We start from the raw sequence: 20,102 nt of genomic DNA, 5'->3' as shown, positions 1-20,102 counted from the left end.
TTTTTTTTTTTGCTGTGCAGAAGATTTCAATTTCATGTCGTTCTACTTGTTTATTTTTGCATTTGTTGCCTTTGCTTTTAGTGTCCGATCTAAAATACTCTTTGCCAAAACCATGTCCAGAAACGTACTACCTGTGCTTTCTTCTCAGAGGTTTATGGATTCAGGTCTTATGTTCAAGTCATTCATCCATTTAAATTTTTGTGTAAGAAAGTGATGCAGTTCCATTCTTCTGCATGTAGCGTGTGGTTTTCCAGTGCAGTTCACTGAAGAGTCAGTCCTTTCCGCACTGCATATTGTCTGCTGCTGTGTCGTCAGTTAAGACCATAGCTTGTGTGGGTTAGTTTCTCAGCTTTCTTCTGCTTCTGCTTCTGCTTCTCCTTCTCCCTCCTCTTCCTCCTTCCTCCGCTTTTGTCTTAGCGTTTTCCTTTGAGAAAATATTTTTCCCGTAAGAATATACGCAGTGTGGACTTCATTGATTACATGTCATACTATTTGTTAGGACACTTCTCTGACATGTGATTTTTAAATGAGTAGCTGGATCTATAGCTCCCAAAAGGTTAAACATTTGGGCAGAACTTCTCAAGTCATGTTATATCCTTCCATCAAATACGGATTGTGTGTGATTGTCATCTTTTGTGATGCTATCAGTTGTGATGATGGATATCTATATTTCCTTCTCCATGATAGTTTTATTAAAGTGATTTTAAGTTTTCTTAAAAATGTGCATTCTAAATCATCCTTATTTTATAATATATATTTATATAAAACATGTTTGAACAGAAGCATTTATTGGAATCAGCTGTTGAAACAGCTGATTAATTAATATTAATAAATATTAATTCCCATTCAGAGTTAATAATATCAGAGCTAAGTTTAAATAAACCTTTAATGTACTGACTCTAATGAGTAAACTTTGCCAAAAGTGCTATGATTATCATTTTCCGAGCTTTCTATTCTATTCCATTGACCTGTGTGTCTGTTTCTAGGCCAGCACCATACAATTTTATTTTTCCAAAAAAATAAACTACAGAGATTTTTTTATTTAAAAAATGCAATAGCCTAGTATCATGTACTGACAAGAGTTTCATTAACAAAACAATTAATAAGAGAGCATATCTGTTGCAAAAATTAAAGACAGATTTTCATGGCAGGAAGTTAGTGCCAAGTCAGTGACTCCTGAATTCGTCAGAGTATGGCCGGCAGCTCAGGGATGCTACGTTTTCTTTCACTAAAGACACGTTTCTTGGGCAGTTTAACGTCCCCCCCCCTTAGTATTTAATGCTGTCAAAGCTATGATTAATATTTTATTCAGAATTTTTAGGAGAAAATCTTCACAAAATTAACAAAACAGATCTTCAAGTAATTAGGACCACTCAGAGGCACCTGAAAAGAATTCCATGTATGGATTCGTTGATTTTTTCTTTTATTCTTTGAATTAAATTCAGTGAAAGTTTTAAGGCGGGAAAAAAGTCAGTTATCTATTCATTCCGTCATGTTTTAATTAAACAATTTTAGCGATTACATAGAAAAACACATTTTACATGTTGCTGTAAAGCACTTTTCCGGAACTGGTCACAGATTTAAGACATCAGAAGATCATGATAGGCCACCTATCTTCCTGAAACGTGATGGTAAATCTGCCTCTCGATGTCCGAAACCAGAGTACTGGCACCTATTCGGAACAGTTCTGGCGTCAGCCATTCATCTCCCAGCTCTTCCTTCACACGAGAGAGACAAGCAAGGGAATCCTTGGCACTGCGGATGCCTCCTGCTGGTTTAAACCTACCTTGTTTCCAGTTTTCCAAAAGAAATCTCTAATGGCCCATAGCATTACTATAGCTACTGGGAAAGTGGCATTTACCGTTTCTTTTCCAGTAGAGGTCTTAATAAAGTCTGATCCTGCCATCATTGCGATCATACTGGCTTTATAGACATGAGTAAGAGATCCACGTTCTCCTGTAGCTAAGATGGTTTTGAGATGAGCCCCCCACAGGCCTTGCAAAACTGACGAATCTCATCACACAGGGCTTCCCACTGGCCGGTCAGCACCAAGGTCCTATTAATCACCACATCGATTTCCATAACTCCATTTTCCACAGCCAATCTGATCTCTTCCAATCGTGTTTTTAAATGAGTCTGTCCAGGGCGCCTGGGTGGCTCAGTTGGTTGGGCGACTGCCTTCGGCTCAGGTCATGATCCTGGAGTCCCAGGATCGAGTCCCACATCGGGCTCCCTGCTCAGCAGGGAGTCTGCTTCTCGCTCTGACCCTCTTCCCTCTCGTGCTATCTCTCATTCTCTCTCTCAAATAAATAAATAAATAAATAAATGAGTCTGTCCAGCTGGAAAGCCAGTGGGCACGGAAGCCACTGGGATGGTACAGCCTGGGGCCTTCAGTGCTTTAACCGCATCACACAGCTGCATGGTGTAGACATAAACAACAGTGGTCATAAGGCCTTTATCACACATATTTAAACTTTTTAAGAGAGCTTCCCGGATTGGATATTTGGCTTTATAACAGAGCCTTTGAACGTTGGATGATGTGTCATCGTCTGAAAGTGTAGTAAGACCTATAAAGGTAATGGCTTTCAGGAGCCAAGCAGCTTCCCACTCCTTTTTCACTGTTCTGCAAGCCTGGACTTATTCTGCATGCCTCAGAACTGCGGGTTGATTCATTTCTTACTTTTATTCCTAGATTTTTTTTTCTTGATACAACTGTAAATGGCATTGTTTTCTTATTTTCTCTTTGTGGAAGTTTGTCATCACTATACAGAAATGCAACAAGTTGGGACACCTGGTAGCTTAGTCAGTTTAAGCATCTGTCTTTGGCTCAGGTCACAATCCCAGGGTCCTGGCATCGAGAACCTCATTGGGCTCCCTCCTCAGTGGGGTGTCGCCTTCTCCGTCCCCTTCTGCTGCTCACACTGCTTGTGCTGTTTCTCTATCTCTGTCAAATAAATAAATAAAATCTTAAAAAAACGAAATGCACCAGGTCTCTGTATATTGACTTTGTGTCTTGCAGCTTTACTGAATTTATTTATTCTAACAGTTTTTTGGTGGAATCTTTAGGGATTTCTATATATAGTATGTCATTTGCAAATAGTGACAGTTTTCCTATTTGGATTTCATCTTTTCTTTTCTTTCTTTTCTATCTTTCATTCTTTCTTTTTCTTTCCTTCTTTCCTTCTTTCTTTCTTTCCTTCTTTCTTTCTTTCTTTCTTTCTTTCTTTCTTTCTTTCTTTCTTTCTTTCTTTCTTTCTTTCTTTCTTTCTTTCTTTTCTTTCTTCTCTCTCTCTCTCTCTTTGTTTCTTTATCTTTCTTTCTTTTTTTTGGTCTAAATGCTTTGACTAGGGCTTTCAATACTATGTTGAATGAAAGTGAGGAGAGTGGAAATCTTTGTCTTGTTCTTGATCTTAGTGGAAAAGTTTTCAGCTTTTCACCCTTGAGTATGATTTTAGCTGTGAGCTTTTCAAATATGGTCTATGTTCCCCATATACCCAGATGGTTTATAGTTTTTATCATACATGCATATCGAATCTTGTCAAGTGCTCTTTCTGCATCTATTGTTACAATCATATGATTTTTATCTTTTATTATTTTAAGATGGTGTATCCTGATGTTTAATGTGCACATGTGCAAACATCCTGGCATCCCTGGAATAAACCCCACTTGATTGTGTTGTGTGATTCTCCCGATGTATTGTTGAATTCAGTTTCCTTATAATTTGTTGAGGATTTTGGCATCTATGTTCTTGAGTGATATTGGCTTTCATTTTCATTTTTTCCCATCCCCCACCCCCCTCCCCTCTAGAACCCTCAGTTTGTTTTTCAGAGTCCATCATCTCTCATGGTTCGTCTCCCCCTCAGACTTACTCCCCTTCATTCTTCCTCTCCTGCTATCTTATTCCTCTTTTTTTTCTTAACATATATTGCATTATTTGTTTCAGAAGTACAGATCTGTGATTCAACAGTCTTGTACAATTCACAGCGCTCACCGTAGCACATACCCTCCCCAATATCTATCACCCAGCCACCCCATCCCTCCCACCCCCGACCACTCCAGCAACACTGAGTTTGTTTCCTGAGATTAAGAATTCCTCATGTCACTGAGGTCATATGATACATGTCTTTCTCTGATTGACTTATTTCACTCAGCATAACACCCTCCCATTCCATCCACATCATTGCAATTGGCAAGATCTCATTCCTTTTGATGGCTGCATAATATTCCATTGTGTATATATACCACTGCTTCATTATCTATTCATCTCTCAAGGGACATCTTGGCTCTTTCCACAGTTTGGCTATTGTGGACATTGCTGCTATAAACATCAGGGTGAATGTACTCCTTCGGATCCCTACATTTGTATCTTTGGGGTAAATACCCAGTAGTGCAATTGCTGGATCGTAGGGTAGCTCTATTTTCAACTGTTTGAGGAACCTCCATACTGTTTTCCAGGGGGGTTGCACCCGCTTGCATTCCCACCAACAGTGTAGGAGGTTCCCCTTTCTCCACATCCCCGCCAGCATCTGTCGTTTCCTGACTTGTTAATTTTAGCCATTCTGACTGGTGTGAGGTGGTATCTTACTGAGTTTTTGATTTGGATTTCCCTGATGCCGAGCAATGTGGAGCACTTTTTCATGTGCCTGTTGGCCATTTGGATGTCTTCTTTGGAGAAATGTCTGTTCGTGTCTTCTGCCCATTTCATGATTAGATTATTTGTTCTTTGGGGGTTGAGTTGGATAAGTTCTTTATAGATTTTGGATACTAGCCCTTTATCTGAGATGTCATTTGCAAATATTTTCTCCCATCCTGTCGGTTGTCTTTTGGTTTTGTGGACTGTTTCTTTTGCTGTGCAAAAGGTTTTTATCTTGATGAAATCACAAGAGTTCATTTTTGCCCTGGCTTCCCGTGCCTTTGGTGATGTTTCTAGGAAGAATTTCCTGCGGCTGAGGTCAAAGAGGTTGCTACCTGTGTTCTTCTTTAGGATTTGGATGGACTCCTGTCTCACGTTTAGGTCTTTCAACCATTTGGAGTCTATTTTTGTGTGTGGTGTAAGGAAATGGTCCAGTTTCATTCTTCTGCATGTGGCTGTCCAATTTTCCCAACACCATTTGTTGAAGAGACTGTCTTTTTGCCATTGGACATTCTTTCCTGCTTTATCAAAGATAAGTTGACTATAGAGTTGAGGGTCCATTTCTGGGCTCTCGATTCTGTTCCATTGATCTGTGGGTCTGTTTTTGTGCCAGTACCATACTGTCTTGATGATGACAGCTTTGTAATAGAGCTGGAAGTCCGGAATTGTGATGCCTCCAGCTTTGCTTTTCTGTTTCAATATTCCTCTGGCTATTCGGGGTCTCTTCTGGTTCCATACAAATTTTAGGATTATTTGTTCCATTTCTTTGAAAAAAGTGGATGGTATTTTGATGGGGATTGCATTGAATGTGTAGATTGCTCTAGGTAGCATTGACATCTTCACAATGTTGGTTCTCCCAATCCATGAGCATGGAACGTTTTTCCATTTCTTTGTGTCTTCTTCAATTTCTTTCCTGAGTATTTTATAGTTTTCTGAGTACAGATCCTTTGCCTCTTTGGTTAAATTTATTCCTAGGTATCTTATGGTTTTGGGTGCAATTGTGAATGGGATCGACTCCTTGATTTGTCTCTCTTCTGTCTTGTTGTTGGTGTGTAGGAATGCCACTGAATTCTGTGCATTGATTTTATATCCTGCTACTTTACTGAATTCCTGTATGAGTTCTAGCAGTTTTGGGGTGGAGTCTTTTGGGTTTTCCACATACAGTATCATATCATCTGCAAAGAGTGAGAGTTTGACTTCCTCTTTCCGATTTGGATGCCTTTGATTTCTTTTTGTTGTCTGATTGCCGTGGCTAGGACTTCTAATACTATGTTGAATAGCAGTGGTGAAAGTGGACATCACTGCCGCGTTCCTGACCTTAGGGGAAAAGCTCTCAGCCTTTCCCCATTGAGAATGATATTCGCTGTAGGTTTTTCAGAGAAGGCTTTTGTGATATTGAGGTATGTACCCTCTAACCCTATACTCTGAAGAGTTTTGATCAAGAAAGGATGCTGTACTTTGTCAAATGCTTTTTCTGCATCTATTGAATGGATCATATATTTCTTGTCCTTTCTTTTGTTAATGTATTGAATCACGTTGATTGATTTGCGGATGTTGAACCAGCCTTGCAGCCCAGGGATAAATCCCACTTGGTCGTGGTGAATAATCCTTTTAATGTACTGTTGGATCCTATTGGCTAGTATTTTGGTGAGAAATTTTGCATCCATGTTCATCAAGGATATGGGTCTGTAATTCTCCTTTTTGATGGGGTCTTTGTCTGGTTTGGGTCAAGGTAATGGTGGCCTCATAAAATGAGTTTGGAAGTTTTCCTTCCATTTCTATTTTTTGGAACAGTTTCAGGAGAATAGGTATTAGTTCTTCTTGAAATGTCTGATAGAATTCCCCTGGGAAGCCATCTGGCCCTGGGCTTTTGTTTCTTGGGAGATTTTTGATGACTGCTTCAATTTCCTTAGTGGTTATAGGTCTGTTCAGGTTTTCTATTTCTTCCTGGTTCAATTTTGGTAGTTGATACATCTCTAGGAATGCACCCATTTCTTCCAGGTTATCTAATTTGCTGGCATAGAGTTGCTCATCATATGTTCTTATAATTGTTTCTATTTCTTTGGTGTTGGTTGTGATCTCTCCTCTTTCATTCATGATTTTGTTGATTTGGGTCATTTCTCTTTTCTTTTTGATAATCCGGCCAGGAGTCTATCAATCTTGTTAATTCTTTCAAAGAACCAGCTCCTAGTATCGTTGATCTGTTCTACTGTTCTTTTGGTTTCTAGTTCATTGATTTCTGCTCTGATCTTTATGATTTCTCTTCTCCTGCTGGGTTTAGGCTTTATTTGCTGTTCTTTCTCCAGCTCCTTTAGGTGTAGGGTTAGGTTGTGTATTTGAGACCTTTCTTGTTTCTTGAGAAAGGCTTGTATTGCTATATACTTTCCTCTCAGGACTGCCTTTGATGTGACCCAAAGATTTTGAACAGTTGTGTTTTCATTTTCATTGGTTTCCATGAATTTTTTTAATTCTTCTTTAATTTCCTGGTTGACCCATTCATTCTTTAGTAGGATGCTCTTTAGCCTCCATGTATTTGAGTTCTTTCCGACTTTCCTCTTGTGATTGAGTTCTAGTTTCAAAGCATTGTGGTCTGAAGATATGCAGGGAATGATCCCAATCTTTTGGTACCGATTGAGACCTGATTTGTGACCTAGGATGTGATCAATTCTGGAGAATGTTCCATGGGCACTAGAGAAGAATGTGTATTCCGTTGCTTTGGGATGGAATGTTTTGAATATGTCTGTGAAGTCCATTTGGTCCAGTGTGTCATTTAAAGTCTTTATTTCCTTGTTCATCTTTTGCTTAGAGGATCTGTCCATTTCAGTCAGGGGGGTGTTAAAGTCCCCCACTATTATTGTATTGTTGTCAGTGTGTTTCTTTGCTTTTGTTATTAAATGCCTTATATAATTGGCTGCTCCCATGTTCGGGGCATAGATATTTACAATTGTTAGATCTTCTTGTTGGATAGACCCTTTAAGTAGGATATAGTGTCCTTCCTCATCTCTTATTACAGTCTTTGTTTTAAAATCTAGTTTGTCTGATATAAGGATTGCCACCCCAGCTTTCTTTTGATGTCCGTTAGCATGGTAAATGGTTTTCCAACCCCTCACTTTCAATCTGGGGGTGTCTTTGCGTCTAAAATGAGTCTCTTGCAGACAGCATATGGATGGGTCTTGTTTTTTAATCCAATCTGATAGCCTGTGTCTTTTGATTGGGGCATTGAGCCCATTTACATTCAGGGTAACTATTGAAAGGTATGAATTTAGTGTCATTGTATTGCCTGTAAAGTGACTGTTAGCTTTATTTGTCTGTGTTCCTTTCTGATCTTTGCTGCTTTTAGGCTCTCTCTTTGCTTAGAGGACCCTTTTCAATATTTCTTTTTTTTTTAAAGATTTTATTTATTTATTTGAGAGAGAGAGAGTGACAGATAGAGAGCACGAGAGGGAAGAGGGTCAGAGGGAGAAGCAGACTCCCCGCTGAGCAGGGAGTCCGATGCGGGACTCGATCCCGGGACTCCAAGATCATGACCTGAGCCGAAGCAGTCTCTTAACCAACTGAGCCACCCAGGCGCCCCCCCTTTCAATATGTCTTGGAGGGCTGGTTTCATATTTGCAAATTCCTTTAGTTTTTGTTTGTTCTGGAATCTTTTTATCTCTCCTTCTATTTTCAATGACAGCCTAGCTGGATATAGTATTCTTGGCTGCATATTTTTCTCTTTTAGTGCTCTGACGATATCTTGCCTGTCCTTTCTCGCCTGCCAGGTCTCTGTGGATAGGTCTGTTGCCAATCTAATGTTTCTACAATTGTAGGTAACATATCTCTTCTCCCGAGCTGCTTTCAGGATTTTCTCTTTGTCTCTGAGACTCGTAAGTTTTACTATTAGATGTCGGGGTGTTGACCTATTTTTATTGATTTTGAGAGGGGTTCTCTGTGCCTCCTGGATTTTGATGCCTGTTTCCTTCCTCACATTAGAGAAGTTCTCTGCTATTATTTGCTCCAATATACCTTCTGCCCCTCTTTCTCTCTCTTCTTCTTCTGGGATCCCAATTATTCTAATGTTGTTTTGTCTTATCGAATCATTTATCTCTCGAATTCTGCCCTCGTGCTCCTGTAGTTCTTTCTCTCTCTTTTTCTCAGCCTCTTCATTTTCCATCATTTTGTCTTCTATATCACTGATTCTCTCTTCTGTCTCATTTATCCTAGCAGTTAGTGCCCCCATTTTTGATTGCACCTCATCAATAGCCTTTTTGATTTCGACTTGGTTAGGTTTTAGTTCTTTTATTTCTCCAGAAAGGGTTTCTCTAATAACTTCCACGCTTTTTTCAAGCCCAGCTAGTATCTTTAAAGTCATGATTCTGAACTCTAGGTCTGACATTGTACTAATGTCCTTATTGAGTAGGTCCCTGGCTGACGGTACTACCTCTTGTTCTTTTTGCTGAGGTGATTTCTTTCGTCTTGTCATTTTGTCCAGAGGAGAATAGATGAATGAGAGAACAAAATGCTAACAGGTTTACAACGTCCCCAGCAAATATACTGTATACAAATCAGAAAAGACCTGAAACCAGGGGAAAAGAAAGGGAAAGAAAGAAAAAAGAAAGAAAAAAAAAGATAACAACAAAAACAGGACAATACAAAAAAAGCAGAATATGATCAAATATGATCAGGCTAGTGCATAGATTAGTGCCACATACTAGATTTTGTGCGTATTTTGGTCTGTTCAAAAAAGTGCCTCCTAAAATTTTAAATGAAGAAAGACATATATGTACAAAATAAGGGTTGATACAATGAAGGGATAGAAGATGACTGTAAAGATGAAAATTATAAAAGATTTTATAAAAGGACTTGATAAGATAAGAAGATGTTTGAAAAAAGAAAGAAGATTTAAGAAAAAAAAAAAGGAAAAAGGGAGAGAATGTGATCAGGCAGGAGACTAGAACAAAGCCATACACTAGTGATTTAGGGTATATTTTGATCTGTTAGAAGAAACTGTATCTCAAAATTTTAAAGAGAGAACAACCTATATATATATGCCAAAAATAAGGGTAACTACCATGAAGGGATAAAATATGACTCTAAAAATGAAAAATAATTTTTTTTAAAAAGGGTTTGATAAGATGTTGGTTGAAAAAGGGAAAAAAGAATAATAAAAAAAAAAACAGTTAACAAAAATTAACTTTGATGAATTAATGAATCATGGTAAAAAAAAGCCATGAATTCTATGTGCAGTATTCCCCTAGCGCTGGAGTTCTCCCATTTTCCTTGATTGGTAAACTTGGTCTTGGCTTGCTGGCTGTTCGTGCTGATCTTCTGGGGAGGGGCCTGTTGCTGTGGTTTCCAAAAGTCTTTGCCGGAGGCTGAATTGCCCCGAAGCCCCGCCCTTGTCGGTCCGGGCTAAGCAAGCTGCTCGGGTTTGATCTCAGGAGCTTTTGTTCCCTGCAAGCTCTTGGTACAGCTTTGGAGGACCAGGGCAGAAATGCTGGCCTCCCAATCTCCACCCGGAGGAGCTGAGAACTCGGGGCCCCGCTCCTCAGTGTGCCCCCAGAGAAAAGCAGTCACTTCCGTGTCCCCGGTCTCCAGCCGCACTCCGTGCTCACCCGACCTGTGACCGAGTGTTGCTATCTCTGGCATCTGACCCCGTGTGGAGTCTCCAAACCCAGCAGATCCCTGTGGTGCGCTCCCGCACCGCTCCTCCCAGGGTAGGATGGGGAGTCTCCCTGGCTCTGCCGCTTGTTGGGTCCCTGCTGCAGGAGCAGTGGCCCGACTGGGCCGCTGATCACAGTTTATGGCAACCCCGAGCTGAGAGCCCGCGCCTCGGCTCCGTCTCTGCAGCCGGCTTCCCCGCTCAGATACCTGGGAGCTCTGCCACACTCAGGCACCCCCTGTCTTTCTGTGACCCCAAGGGTCCTGAGACCACACTGTCCCGGTAGGAATCCACTCCCTGCTTAGCCACTACAGCGACGTCCCTCAGCCGAGCCAACTTCTAAAAGGTCCGATTTTGTGCTCCGCGGCTCTATCACTTGCCAGAAGCGGCCGGCGGAGGCCCCTCCCCCGCCGTCTATCCTCCCGAATATCGCCTCGGATTCACTTCTCCGCACGTCCTACCTTCCAGTAAGTGGTCGCTTCTCTGTTCAGAGAGTTGTTGCTACTCTCCTCTTTGATCTCCTGTTGAGTTCGTAGGTGTTCAGAATGGTTTGATCCTTATTCAGTTGAATTCCTGAGACCAGAAGAAATCTAGTTCTCCTACTCCTCCGCCATCTTGCTCCGCCTCCCATAAAATGTTCTTATAATTGTTTGTATTTCTTTGGTTTTGGTTGTGATCTCTCCTCTTTCATTCATGATTTTATTTATTTGGGTTATTTCTCTTTTCTTTTTGCTAAGTCTGGCAGGGGTTTATCAATCTTGTTAATTCTTTCAAAGAACCAGCTCCTAGTTTCATTGATCTGTTCTAGTGTTCTTTTGGTTTCTATTTCATTGATTTCTGCTCTGATCTTTATCATTTTTCTTCTCCTGTTGGTTTTAGGCTTTATTTGCTATTCTTTCTCCAGCTGCTTTAGGTGTAGGGTTAGATTGTGTATTTGAGACCTTTCTTGTTTCTTGAGAAAGGCTTGTATTGCCATATACTTTCCTCTTAGGACTGCCTTTGTTGCATCCCAACGATATTGAATAGTTGTGTTTTCATTTTCATTTATTTCCATTAATTCTTCTTTAATTTCCGTTGACCCTTTCATTCTTTAGTAGGATGCTCTTTAGCCTCCATGTATTTGAGTTCCTTCCGACTATCCTCTTGTGATTGAGTTCTGGTTTCAAAGCATTGTGGTCTGAAAATATGCAGGGAATGATCCCAATCTTTTGGTACTGGTTGAGACCTGATTTGTGACCTAGGATGTGATCTATTCTGCAGCATGTTCCATGGGCACTAGAGAAGAATGTGTATTCTGTTGTTTTGGGATGGAATGTTCTGAATACATCTGTGAAGTCCATTTGGTCCAGTGTGTCATTTAAAGTCTTTATTTCCTTGGTGATCTTTTGCTTAGATGATCTCTCCATTTCAGTGAAGGGGGTGTTAAAGTCCCCCATTATTATTGTATTGTTGTCAATGTTTTTCTTTGCGTTTGTTTTTAATTGCCTTATATAATTGGCTGCTCCCATGTTCGGGGCATAGATATTTACAATTGTTAGATCTTCTTGTTGGATAGACCTTTTAAGTAGGATACTGTGTCCTTCCTCATCTCTTATTAGAGTCTTTGTTTTAAAATCTAATTTGTCTGATATAAGGATTGCCACCCCAGCTTTCTTTCGGTGTCCATTAGCATGGTAAATGGTTTTCCACCCCCTCACTTTCAATCTGGGGGTGTCTTTGGGTCTATAATGACTCTCTTGCAGAAAATATATCGATGGGTCTTGTTTTTTTATCCAATTTGATAGCCTGTGTCCTTTGATTGGGGGATTTAGCCCATTTACATTCAGGGTAACTATTGAAAGATATGAATTTTGTGCCATTGTATTTCCTGTAATGTGACTCTTACAGTATATTGTCTCTGTTCCTTCCTGGTCCATGTTACTTTTAGGCTCTCTCTTTGCTTAGAGGACCTCTTTCAATATTTCTTGTAGGACTGGTTTGTTGTTTGTAATTTCTTTTAGTTTTGTTTGTCCTGGAAGCTTTTTATCTCTCCTTGTATTTTCAGTGACAACCTAGCTGGATACAGTATTCTTGGCTGCATAATTTTCTCCTTTAGTGCTCTGAAAATATCATGCCAGTCCTTTATGTCCTGCCACGTCTCTGTGGATAGGACTGTTGCCAGTCTACTACTTCTATCATTGTAGGCTACAGATCTCTTCTCCCAGGCTGCTTTCAGGATTTTCTCTTTGTCTCTGAGACTCGTAAGTTTTACTATTAAAAATGGGTTGGGGCGCCTGGGTGGGTCAGTCATTAAGAGGCTGCCTTCGGCTGAGGTCATGATCCCACAGTCCTGGGATTGAGTCCCAAATCGGGCTCCCTGCTCAGCGGGAGGCCTGCTTCTCCTTCTCCCACTCCCCCTGCTTGTGTCCCTGCTCTCACCGTCTCTGTCTCTGTCGAATAAATAAATAAAATCTTTAAAAAAATGGGTCGGGGTGTTGACCCATTTTTATTGATTTTGAGGGGGGTTCTCCCTGCCTCCTGGATTTTGATGCATTTTCTTTCTCCAAATTAGGGAAGTTCTCTGCTATAATTTGCTGCAATATACCTTCTGCCCCTCTCTTCTTCTTCTTCTGGGATCCCAGTTATTCTAATATTGTTTCATCTTATGGTATCAATTATCTCTCAAATTCTGCCCTCCTGATACAATAGTTGTTTATCTCTCCTTTTCTGGGCTTTTTTATTTTCCATCATTTGGTCTTCTATATTACTAATTCTCTCTTCTGCCTCATTTATCCTAGCAGTTAGAGATTCCATTTTTTATTGCACCTCATTAATAGCCTTTTTGATTTTGACCTGGATAGATTTTAGTTCTTTTATTTCTCCAGAAGGGTTTCTCTAATAACTTCCATGCTTTTTTCAAGCCCAGCTAGTATTTTTAAAATCGTCATTCTGAACTCTAGTTCCAACATCTTACTAATGTCCATACTGATTAGGTCCCTGGTAGTCGGAATTGCCTCTTGTTCTTTTTTCTGGGGTGATTTTTTTCCACCTTCTCATTTTGTCCAGAGAAGAATAGATGAATGAGAGAACAAAACGCTAACAGAGTAACAATGATCCCAAACAAATATACATTAAACAAATCAGAAGAGACCTGAAAGTGGGGGAAAAGAGAGGAAAAGAAAGTAAAAAGAAAAAAAATGAAAAAGAAAAGATAAAAAACAAATGAACAAAGAAAAACAGAATATGATCAACTATGATCAGAAGAAAGTGCCTCCCAAAATTTTAAAGAAAGAAAAGCTTATATATGTACAAAAATAAGGGTAACTACTATGAAGGAATAGAATATGACCCCAAAAATGAAAAGTGAAAAAGATTATTTTAAAAAGGAATTGATAAGATGTTGATTGAAAAAGGGAAAAAGAAAATTTCAAAAAGAAAATTAAAAAAATTAACTTTGAAAGACTAAAGAATCATGGGAAAAAAGCCATGAATTCTAGGTGCAGTATTCCCCTAGTGCTGGAGTTCTGCCATTCTCATTGATCGGTAAACTTGGTCTTGGCTGGCTGTTCTTGCTGATCTTCTGGGGGAGGGACCTGTTGCCGTGGTTCCCAAATGTCTTTGCTGGAGGCTGAACTGCCCTGCCCTTGCTGGTTCGGGCTAAGGAATCTACTCGGGTTTGCTCTCGGGAGCTTTTGTTCCCTGCAAGCTCTCAGTACAGCTTTGGAGGATGAGAGTGAAAATGGCGGCCTCCCAATCCCCACCCCAGAGGAGCTGAGAAATTGGGGCCCCACTCCTCAGTGAGCCCCCAGAGAAAAGCAGTCAATCACTCCTCTCTCCCCAGTCTCTGGCCTCACTCTGTGCTCACCCGGCCTGTGAACCAGCGTAGCATTTCTATCTCTGGCACACAACCCCGTGTGGTGTCTCCAAACCCAGCAGATTCCTGCATTGTACTCCTGCGCTTCTCCTCCTGGGGGAGGAAGGGGAGTCTGCGTGCATCTGCCACTTGTTAGGTCCCTGCTGGAGGAGCAGCGGCCCGACTGTGCTGTGGATCACATTTTATGGCAACCCCTAGCTGAGAGCCCACTCCTTGGCTCTGTCTCTGTAGCTAGCTTCCCTGCTCCGATACCTGGGAGCTCTACTGCCCTCAGGCACCCCTGGTCCTTCTGTGACCCCGAGGGTCCTGAGACCACACTGTCCCAGCGAGGGCTCCACCCTCCTCTGAGCCACTGGAGCGACATCCCTAAGTAGAGCTGACTTCTAAAAGTTCCGATTTTGTGCTCCACTGCTCTATCACTTGCTAGTAGTGCCTGAAGAATGCCCCCTCCCCTACCATCTATCGTCCCAAATATCACCTCGGATTCACTTCTCTGCACATCCTACCTTCCAGAAAGTGGTCGCTTTTCTATTCAGAGAGTTGTTGCTATTCTTCTCTTTGGTCTCCTGTTGAGTTTGTAGGTGTTCAGAATGGTTTGATCCCCATCTAGCTGAATGCCTGTGACTAGATGAAATTTAGGTCTCCTACTGCTCTGCCATCTTGCTCCTCCTCTCAGTAACATACTGTTTTTATTCCTGAAGCTTTGTAGTATAGTTTGAAGTCAGGAAGTGTGGTAACTATGGCTTTGTTCTTTTTTCCTCAGGAAGGACATTTTAACAATATAAATTCTTCTGATCCATGAACAGAGGATGTCTTTCCATTTGTTTGTCTTTGCATTTCTTTGATTTCTTTCAGCAAAGTCTTCTAGTTCAGTGTACTGGACTTTCACATCCTTGGTTAAATTTATTCCTAATATTTTATTGTTTTTGATGCTATTGTGAATGGGGTAGTTTTCTTTATTTCGTTTTCAGATGTTTCATTCTTAGTGTATAGGAATGTAAATAATTTGCATAAGTTGATTCTGTATCCTGCAACTTGACTGAACTCTAACAGCCTTTTAGATTTTCTATATACCAAATTGTATTATATGCAAACAGTGACAGATTCACTTCTTCCTTCCTGATTTGGATGCCTGTTATTTCTTTGTCTTGCCTGATTGCTTTGGCAAGGACTTCTAATACCAAACTGAATAAGAGTGGTGTGTGTGGGCATCCACATCTTGTTCCTGCTCCTTGAGTAAAAGCTTTCAATTTTTCACCAGCGAGTATACTGTTAGCCATGGGCTCATAACGTATAGCCTCTAATACATTGAGGTACGTTCCTTCTATACCGGATCTGCTAAGGGTTTTTATTAAATGATGTATTTTGTCAAGTGCTTTTTCTGCATCTATTCAGATGATCATGTGATTTTTTTTCCTTTCATTTTATTAATGTGATGTATCACATTTATTGATTTGTGTATGTTTAATGATCCTTGCATTTCAGGGATAAATCCTACTTGCTCATGATGTATAATCCTTTTTATGTGTTCTTGAATTCAGTTTGCTAATATGTTGTTAAGAGTTTTTGCATCTGGATTCATCAGAAATATTGGTCTGTAGGTTTTTTTCTTGTGGAGTCCTTCTTTGGCTTTGGTATCAGGGAAATGGCAGCCTCACAAGCTTATTTTGGAAGTATTCCCTCCTCCTCAATTTTTTGGAAGAGTTTGAGAAGAACAGGGGTTAATTCTTCTTTGACTGTCTGATAGAATCTCCAGTGAAGCTGTCTTGTCCTGGGGGAGGTTTCTGTGTTGGGAGGTTTTTTGTTTTTTTTTTTAAAGATTTTATTTTATTTATTTGACAGAGAGAGACACAGTGAGAGAGGGAACACAAGCAGGAGGAGTGGGAGAGGGAGAAGCGAAGCAGGCTTCCCGCAGAGCAGGGAGCCCGATGTGGGGCTCGATCCCAGGACTCTGGGATCATGACCTGAGCTGAAGGCAGACGCTTAACGACTGAGCCACCCAGGCGCCCCCTGTGTTGGGAGGTTTTTGATTCCTGATTCAATCTCTTTAGTCTCTATTGGTCTGTTCAGATTTTTTATTTATTCCTGATTCAGTTTGGTAGGTTGCTTGTTTCTAGGAATGGATCTGTTTATTCTAAGTTATCTGAGATTTTGGGTTGTAATTGTTTAGTTTCACAATCCCCCTTTTCTGCAGTCTCAGTTGTAATGTCTTTTGTTTTCTTTTTAAAAAAAATATTTTATTTATTTATTTGAGAGAGAGAGAGAGAGCACAAGCAGGGGGAGGAACAAGAGGAGAGGGAGAGAGACAAGCAGACTCCGTGCTGAGCAAGGAACCTGACATGGGACTCGATCACAGGACCACGGGATCATGACCTGGGCTGAAGGCAGACGCTTAACTGACTGAGCCACCCAAGCGCCCCTAATGTCTCCTTTTTCACGCTTAATTTTATTGGAGTCTTTTTTTAAAGATTTTATTTATTTATTTGACAGAGAGAGACATAGCGAGAGCAGGAACACAAGCAGTGTGAGTGGGAGAGGGAGAAGCAGGCTTCCCGCAGAGCAGAGAGCCCAATGTGGGACTCGATCCCAGGACCCTGGGATCATGACCTGACCCGAAGGCAGACACTTAACGACGGAGCCACCCAGGCACCCTTACTTGAGTCTTTTTTTTTTTTCTTAGTCTAACTAAAGGTTTGTTGATTTTGTTTATCTTATTCATAGAACCAGTTCTCAGGTTCATCAATGCTTTCGGTTAGTTTTTTTTTTTTTTTATCATTCCCATTTCATTTATTTCTGCTCTGGGCTGTATTGTTTCCTTCCTTCTGCTAACTTTGGGCTTAATTTGTTGTTGTTTTTCCAGTCCCTTGAGATGTAAAGATAGGTTGGTTATTTGAGGTCTTTCCAATTTCTTTTTTTTTAAATTTTTTATTGTTATGTTAATCACCATATATTACATAATTTGTTTTGGTGTAGTGTTCCATGATTCATTGTTTGTTCATAACACCCAGTGCTCCATGCAGAATGTGCCCTCTTTAATACCCATCACCAGGCTAACCCATCCCCCTACCCTCCTCCCCTCTAGAACCCTCAGTTTGTTTTTCAGAGTCCATCATCTCTCCTGGTTCGTCTCCCCCTCTGACTTACTCCCCTTCATTCTTCCTCTCCTGCTATCTTCTTCTTTTTCTTTTTTCTTAAAATATGTTGCGTTATTTGTTTCAGAAGTACAGATCTGTGATTCAACAGTCTTACACAATTCACAGCGCTCACCGTGGCACATATCTTCCCCAATGTCCATCACCCAGCCACCCCATCCCTCCCATCCCCGACCACTCCAGCAACCCTCAGTTTGTTCCTGAGATTAAGAGTTCCTCATATCAGTGAGGTCATATGATACATGTCTTTCTCTGATTGACTTATTTCACTCAGCATAACACCCTCCAGTTCCATCCATGTCGTTGCAAATGACAAGATCTCATTCCTTTTGATGGCTACATAATATTCCATTGTGTATATATACCACTTCTTCTTTATCCATTCATCTGTTGATGGACATCTTGGCTCTTTCCACAGTTTGGCTATTGTGGACATTGCTGCTATAAACATTGGGGTGCATGTACCCCTTCGGGTCCCTACATTTGTATCTTTGGGGTAAATACCCAGTAGTGCAATTGCTGGATCGAATGGTAGCTCTAACTTCAACTGTTTGAGGAACCTCCATACTGTTTTCCAGGGGGGTTGCACCAGCTTGCATTCCCACCAACAGTGTAGGAGGGTTCCCCTTTCTCCACATCCCCGCCAACATCTGTCTTTTCCTGACTTGTTAATTTTAGCCATTCTGACGGGTGTGAGGTGGTATCTCATTGAGGTTTTGATTTGGATTTCCCTGATGCCGAGCAATGTTGAGCAATTTTCATGTGCCTGTTGGCCATTTGGTTGTCTTCTTTGGAAAAATGTCTGTTCATGTCTTCTGCCCATTTCTTGATTGGATTAGTTGTTCTTTGGGTGTTGAGTTGGATAAGTTCTTTATAGATTTTGGATACTAGCCCTTTATCTGATAGGTCATTTGCAAATATTTTCTCCCATTCTGTCAGTTGTCTTTTGGTTTTGTGGACTGTTTCTTTTGCTGTGCAAAAGCTTTTTATCTTGATGAAATCCCAATAGTTCATTTTTGCCCTGGCTTCCTGTGCCTTTGGTGATGTTTCTAGGAAGAAGTTGCTGCGGCTGAGGTCGAAGAGGTTGCTACCTGTGTGCCCCTTTATGATTTGGATGGACTCCTGTCTCACGGTTAGGTCTTTCAACCATTTGGAGTCTATTTTTGTGTGTGGTGTAAGGAAATGGTCCAGTTTCATTCTTCTGCATGTGGCTGTCCAATTTTCCCAACACCATTTGTTGAAGAGACTGTCTTTTTTCCACTGGACATTCTTTCCTGCTTTGTCAAAGATAAGTTGACTATAGAGTTGAGGGTCCATTTCTGGGCTCTCGATTCTGTTCCATTGATCTATGTGTCTGTTTTTGTGCCAGTACCATACTGTCTTGATGATGACAGCTTTGTAATAGAGCTGGAAGTCCGGAATTGTGATGCCGCCAGCTTTGCTTTTCTTTTTCAAGATTCCTCTGGCTATTCGGGGTCTCTTCTGGTTCCATTCAAATTTTAGGATTATTTGTTCCATTTCTTTGAAAAAAGTGGATGGTATTTTGATAGGGATTGCATTGAATGTGTAGATTGCTCTACGTAGCATTAACATCTTCACAATGTTGTTTCTCCCAATCCATGAGCATGGAACGTTTTTCCATTTCTTTGTGTCTTCTTCAATTTCTTTCCTGAGTATTTTATAGTTTTCTGAGTACAGATCCTTTGCCTCTTTGGTTAAATTTATTCCTAGGTATCTTATGGTTTTGGGTGCAGTTGTGAATGGGATCGACTCCTTGATCTGTCTCTCTTCTGTCTTGTTGGTGTATAGGAATGCCACTGATTTGTGTGCATTGATTTTATAGCCTGCTACTTGACTGAATTCCTGTATGAGTACTAGCAGTTTTGGGGTGGAGTCTTTTGGGTTTTCCACATACAGTATCATATCATCTGCAAAGAGTGAGAGTTTGACTTCCTCTTTGCTGATTTGGATGCATTTGATTTCTTTTTGTTCTCTGATTGCTGTGGCTAGGACTTCTAATACTATGTTGAATAGCAGTGGTGAGAGTGGACATCCTTGCCGCGTTCCTGACCTTAGGGGAAAAGCTCTCAGCTTTTCCCCATTGAGAATGATATTCGCTGTAGGTTTTTCGTAGATGGCTTTTATGATATTGAGGTATGTACCCTCTATCCCTATACTCTGAAGAGTTTTGATCAAGAAAGGATGCTGTACTTTGTCAAATGCTTTTTCTGCATCTATTGAGAGGATCATATGATTCTTGTTCTTTCTTTTGTTAATGTATTGTATCACGTTGATTGATTTGCGGATGTTGAACCAGCCTTGCAGCCCAGGGATAAATCCCACTTGGTCGTGGTGAATAATCCTTTTAATGTACTGTTGGATCCTATTGGCTAGTATTTTGGTGAGAATTTTTGCATCCATTTTCCTCAATGATATTGGTCTTCAATTCTCCTTTTTGATGGGATCTTTGTCTGGTTTTGGGATCAAGGTAATGGTGGCCTCATAAAATGAGTTCGGATGTTTTCCTTCCATTTCTATTTTTTGGAACAGTTTCAGGAGAATAGGTATTAATTCTTCTTGAAATGTCTGATAGAATTCCCCTGGGAAGCCATCTGGCCCTGAGCTTTTGTTTCTTGGGAGATTTCTGATGACTGCTTCAATTTCCTTAGTGCTTATAGGTCTGTTCAGGTTTTCTATTTCTTCCTGGTTCAGTTTTGGTAGTTGATACATCTCTAGGAATGCACCCATTTCTTCCAGGTTATCTAATTTGCTGGCATAGAGTTGCTCATCATATGTTCTTATAATTGTTTCTATTTCTTTGGT

The 20,102-nt window shown here is 40.6% G+C and overlaps 1 pseudogene; it reads right to left on the bottom strand.

Moving 5' to 3' along the window:
• Positions 1-1,580: 1,580 nt before the first annotated feature.
• On the bottom strand, positions 1,581-2,673 carry LOC148162945 (deoxyribose-phosphate aldolase-like; annotated as a pseudogene).
• Between the last annotated feature and the right edge of the window lie 17,429 nt (positions 2,674-20,102).

The sequence above is a fragment of the Eumetopias jubatus genome, unplaced genomic scaffold (genome assembly GCF_037043125.1).
Source record: "Eumetopias jubatus isolate StellerSeaLion01/CBP00866 unplaced genomic scaffold, mEumJub1_p1.0 scaffold_12, whole genome shotgun sequence".
NCBI lineage: Eukaryota > Metazoa > Chordata > Mammalia > Carnivora > Otariidae > Eumetopias > Eumetopias jubatus.
Note: the sequence above shows the minus strand (reverse complement) of the source record. Positions and strands in the feature narration are given on the sequence as shown.